Genomic DNA, 6,366 nt, shown 5'->3' on the forward strand with positions numbered 1-6,366 from the left:
AGGTCAGCAAAGCTACAAAACCTAGGTAAAAGATTTTAAATGCATGCTAAAGTCGGCTCCCTTTCCCGGCATAATATATGTATGTATGTTATTTCATATGATTATTTACTTTGGCTTTAAATTACTGGCATTATTTTATCCTTATTCTTGAGCTCATTCTAGGATTCATTTCGTTAATCTTCTTTGAGCGTTGTATCCCCATGCGATATAGGAACCAGCCATACTACTCCTCCTGCTCAGTGGCTTGGATTCAAGGACAGCTTTATGTCAGATTGAAGTGGTGAGCTTATATACTCTGGTAGACCCCATTTAATTGTTACACTTTTTTTGTAATTTTCTTAGTGTGGGTTTGGCTATGCTCGAGGGAATGTCCCGAGCGGATGTTCTAGATTATGGTATATGCTTTGTCAGACAACTATGGGCATGGGCGGTATTGGTATGGGTGCCAGCCTTGGTGTTGGTAATGACATTGGGGTTGGTTCCGATTGGACATTTGATTGAGGTTTTTGGATTATTATTATAGACTTTATTTAATGTCCTTGAAATATTATTATTTTATTTGGTTATATTTTTGGAATTCATCCAACATAGGTTCTGGGGTAGTTATGGTGAGGTATTGGGGGTGATCTCCAATCTAGGTTGGACTTGAGATGCCCGACATGACTAGGCCCTACTTCGGATCGTGTCAATTTTCATATTTAAGGGTTATTAGATGTAATATTTTGGAGGAAGGAGCTATGTGGGAAGCTATAGGGGACATAAAATCCAAGGATTCATTCTTGTTTTCTGCCCTGGATAATCGTGCTTAAGGTATGTGTTATTCTTAACATCTTTGTTTTCTGACTTTGTTAAAGGAAATTATGATTCCTTAATATCTTTATTATCTGACTTTTCTAGAGGGACGTGTGATTTTGAGTTATTTTAAAATCATGCTTCTAATTTTACTAACTCGGCATTCGAGGAAGAATAATCCAAGTGAGGGAGAATGAACACCTCAAATTTTTGCCCTCAAATTTTTTTTGAATTCTAAGCTTTCTGTCCTGGCAACGACTTACCTGATGAGTTGTAATGTGTCTTTATGGATCATAGGACCCAGTCGTAATTAGCCCATAAGGATTTTCCTGTCACTACCTTGATAATAACTGTACTTAATAAGTGGTTTAGACTCCTAACGAGTCATAAGGAGGGTATTTCGTAATGTGTACAACGTAGTGCCTCTATTAAAACTGTTAGGACTATGACTTGACCTTACTACTCATATTATCTCATTACAAGACGTAGGGTGCCCTTTGTAGGGCTAATAGTGAAAAGCCCAAAAGGGTTCTGGTTTAGCTACGATTGGAGGGTTCGAATCGTATGGTGGCCCTTTGAGTCGTAAGGTCACTCATAACAACTGACGGTTTAATTTTAACCTTTTTATAAGGGTATTTTAGATATTTCCCTCTTGCCCTAAATATAACACATGACCTATAAACCCTATTGAGAATTTATTCCCACCCATAACACAATCAAAACATAGCCTCTTCTCTCTCAAATTCTCTTAAGCCAAGCAAGCTAGGGTTTCTTCAAGGTTGAGCATCTAGGGGTCAATACAAGGTTTCATCTCCATAATTGTGATTATTTTAGGCATATTACTTTTCCCTCATTGTTAATGTTTGGGGAGTGAAGAAGAGCTGAAAAGATGACTCCGGACACCTACTAAGTTAACATATGGACTACAAGTAGCACTTATAGACCATAAGTGGACAAAGAAAGTGCCAGAAGTCTAAAATACAGAGAGCGGGCCTATAGGATTTTTGGGTCTTAGAACTTGCGCCCTACACTTGCGCCCACCCTATAGGTCGCAAGTGCTACCTGAACCCATGTCTAGGCACAACTACTGACCATAAGTGGCCACCGACCCAATTTTCTCCTATTTCATTCGGGCTTTAGTTTTAAGGTATCCTCTTGTACTATAAATACCCTTTATATATTTTTTTAGTCAAAGTTGCTTACTTTTGATATTCACAAACATATTTTGATTCCAAGATTAGATTTTGATCTTAGGATTCTCTTATATTAACTTTAGATGATTAATTCAGTTACGGTTGTGGGTTTTCTACTTCTTATTATTGTGATTTCATATGTGTTTTGAATTATGAATGTTATTGATTTCCCACAAGCATGAGCGGCTACAAAAACCCAAAAGTAGGGGAAGTAGTGATTGTTGAATTGAACTGACACTCATGGCATGCATTGCATTATCTTCACTATAATAGATTTCTTAGAGGTTGCAAACATTAGGATCCCACCAAGATTATTGCTACTTACTCCAAAAGAGGAGTAGTGACTAGGAAAAGATAATGACAATAGTAATTTGAAGTTTAACTATCGATCCATTCTTCTAGATTTTATCTTTGTAATATGGCTAGGTTTTATCAAATAACTAGAGACTCAAAAGGTAATAGTTAACTAGGATCAAGATAAGGGTTAGTAAGGTGACATCCTAAGACTCAAAAGGTAAAGGGTGAAATCCTGCTACTCATCTAAAATACTGAAGAAGGCATATAACTTATCAATTTTAGATGCAAGGTATTATGTTGGTTAAACAAAGCACGATAAGCCTACGGAGTTAAGAAGTCAGGGGGAACACAATCCTAGTGCTCACTTACAACTGATTACAACCAAAGTTGATATTTGTTACTAATTCATCACTGATACTCAAAACCCCCATTTAATTTTCCAGTCTATCTCGCTTATTACAACAACTGAGAGCCGTGAATCCATATATTCCCTTGGGATTTGACCCCATCCTTTGTTGGGTTACTATATTTTGTAGTGACTGTATCATCTTTTGAGAGGAGGTATAGCTTGGATGTCATAAAATTTTTTTGCTATTGTAGGGAATATGGTATTTATTTATGATTTAAAGATGTTGGAGTTTATGGTATTTTCTTTTTTGTTTTTGTTCAAAGTTTGTAATACACTGGTGTATGCCTAGTAAGATGGTGGTATAGAAAAGAGATGATTTTTCTCCCCCTCCTCCTAAAGGAGTTCAATACAATGTTGATCAATAGACTAATGAGCTTTAGATCAAGCTGAGAATGAGATAAAGTTAATGAAAAAAGCTCAACGCATAGCTCAGGAGTCATAATTAGCTAAGTAGAGACAAGAAGTAGACTGTCGAGTAGTACTCAGTGGAAATCAGAATAGATTCAGAGAAGATCAACCTCAATTTATCCTAGCATATCAGAATGTTCAGCAATGTGAGGACGATGAAGATGATCTAGGATATGTTGATTCGGCAGAGACTGGAGCTATTATCCATTCTATTTTTCCCCAGATTCTAAGTTTAATAGCTCAAGAGCTATAATCCAGCTCTTATAATCAAAGGGTATATTTGTGGGGTAGCCTTGAAATGATGCAAAGTGCATCTGGCAAATTTTACTATATCAGCACTTTATACACCATACCTGGGGTAGATCAGGAGGCATTGAGACTGAGTTTGTTTCCCATCTTGCTTACTGGAGAAGCATCATTATGGCTAGGGGAATTTCCAAGAGGGTCTATCACTATATGGAGAGAGTTACATAGATATTCTTGAATAGTTTATCTTCTCTATCGAGGGTATTGCAGCTAAAGAATAAGATTTAAAACTTCAAGCAGCTATAGTCAAAATCATATATAAGGCATGGCTCAGGTTCAAGAAGAAACTTAGCATAGTGCCCAACCACCAGATTTCAGGGACAATCTTGTTCGAGATTTTCTATAGAGCCCTGATGATCAGTTCCAAAGCAATGAACGACATTATCTTTGAAGAATCCTTCATGAGATTATGATGGGAGATGGCTTCAAGTATTATAGATCAGATCTCATTAAATATTCAAAAAAGGAAAACTCAGGAGCTTGTGAGAGGTTCTAACATTCATGTCATTAAATCTTCTGGTGAACGGAGAGTAGATGAGGATGTTATAGCTTTGGATATTTCAATATTGAGGATAGACATTGGTGAGTTGGCCAAACAATTTGCAATAATAAATTCTGCAAAGGTTAATACAATAGGGGCATAGGGTGCAGCTTCTAGGGTGCATAAGTCTGAGTTAGAAGAGAAGGAAAAGTATGTGGATCATCAGTTGGTGGGATTTTGATCCCAAGGACAAACTAATCAAAGTTAGAACTATGATGGTAGATACAAATACACTCCACTTAGCAGACGAGATGCATAATCAAGAATAGAATAGATGTTGGCTAAGCCTATGAAAGGTCAAGAGAGTCAGGAAAATTGCCTTAAATAACTCAAGGTTGATGTTTCAGGATTGACACAGAAGTTTGAGTTACATTAAACTTCAATTAAGAAGTTCGAGAAGTAGTATGGGAAAATCTCTGCCACTTTGGCCTAATGACAGCTAGGTTGTAATACCCCAAGAACTCTAACCAATAGTGCCACCATGACTCAAGATCATGAGAAATAAATTAGAGTGCTTTGGTTGTTTTTTGATCAAGGTTTATGTGTATTAATGCCCCAAAGATGTCCTAGTGATTAGATGAATCAAAACATCCCTTACCGATTGAATTCTTGGGAAGGATTTTGGCATAGTCAACTTCAAATGAGCATATCCCTTGTTACACTAAGAAATTTTGATCTCATGAGCCACATAAAGATAGATAATTGAATTGTCTTTCCAATGGTACCAATTTCACCCAAATCTAGTATTGAAGTGAAAAGTTATGCCTATTTAAATCCAGCGTGTCAGCCTGGAAACTGTGTGACGACATTTTGTGAAGACTTGTCACAAGCCTGGTGGCTTTTCACAAAATGTCATCACCTTAAGAATAAAGTCACAAATTCCAACATTTTGTGATGGCATTTTGTGATGACTTGTCACAAATCTGGTGGCAAGTCACAAAATTTCGTCAACCTTAAGCTGAAAGTCATAAATTCCACCCTTTTGTGACGACATTTCATAATGACTTGTCACAAGTCTGACGACTTGTCACAAATGTCATCAGCTATTTTTTTCAGCAATTAAATGGCATTTTTCAAGGGTATTTAGGTCTTTTCCCATCTTTTGAAGGCCCCTATATATATGAGAATCTCCATCCAAACTCTAATTTATTCATATTCTCTTCCAATCCTCTTAAGAAAATATATCTAGGGTTCCATTCAAGAACATTAATCTTCCAAAAATCATCCATAAATCTTCAAGATTTCTTCAAGAACCAATTTCCTCATAGTGTGGACTTCGAGAATCATTTATTACAAGTGTGGATAGAACCTCAAGCACGAGAATTCATCAAATTTCAAAGATTAATGTATGTGGGGTTTTGAACAAGAGCAATCATTTCATTCTTGTGCCCAAAGTTTTAATTTCTATTATGAATTTATATGATTTTGCAAGTGGGTTTATACCCAAATTACTTCATCATGAGACTATGAGAATATAAATTGTTCTAGTTTTATTATACATGATTATTTTACTATTCCCAAGTTATGACTTGATATTTAATATTGTGAATTTCATATTTCTACCATGATTTGATATTTCAAGTGCTTTCAATATATGTGTCAAGCTTTAAGCTTCCTTATGACAAATTGAATTATTGAGTATATTGATTCATGAGATTGAGTTATTACAATGAGTCTTGATATTTTCTCAAAGTTAGTGATGTTGCCATGATTTAATGAATTGATACATTTTGATATTGAGAAAGATTGATTTGATTTGAGTCAAGTTAGGAATCCACAAATTGATTATAATTTGATAAATGAGAAAGAGATTTAATTTGATCTTCATGATAGACCCTTGTGATGTTTGTGGTGGATTTCCTAATGCGTTCTGAGCTTGTGTCTGAGAGTAGTATTTAGCACGAAGTGGGAAATGTGATATTTCCCCTAAAACTACGTTCCACCATAGGATTGGTATTGATATTGGTGGACCAAAGGCCGAGTATGAGATTGTGATCACTAAATTGAGGTTGTACGCCCTGACAAGTGTACGACGCTCCCGCCAATGTGGGGTTCTCTCCTTAGAAGGATAAAATGTTGGACTCCATGTAGCTCACATGGTTTATGTCAGTTATAAGAACCTCCCATGTCCATAAGAGTTGATTTTCTTGAATTACCGAGTCACTCCGAGTCTTGAGTTGTTTATGATAATTTATGAGGTTTTTATCATATGATTTATTTACTAAGAGATCATGAAAAGTATGTTTCAATCTAACTCAAACCAAGTGAACCATCATTGTATATATGCATATTTTCATGAAATTGATGATCATATTTACATTATTACATGCACCCCCACATACTCAGTACATTCCAAAGTGTTGACCCACATATTTTCCTATGGGCTACATTTTCTGGTAATGTAGGTTCAGATACTCAGC

Source organism: Capsicum annuum, chromosome 11 (assembly GCF_002878395.1).
Source record: "Capsicum annuum cultivar UCD-10X-F1 chromosome 11, UCD10Xv1.1, whole genome shotgun sequence".
NCBI lineage: Eukaryota > Viridiplantae > Streptophyta > Magnoliopsida > Solanales > Solanaceae > Capsicum > Capsicum annuum.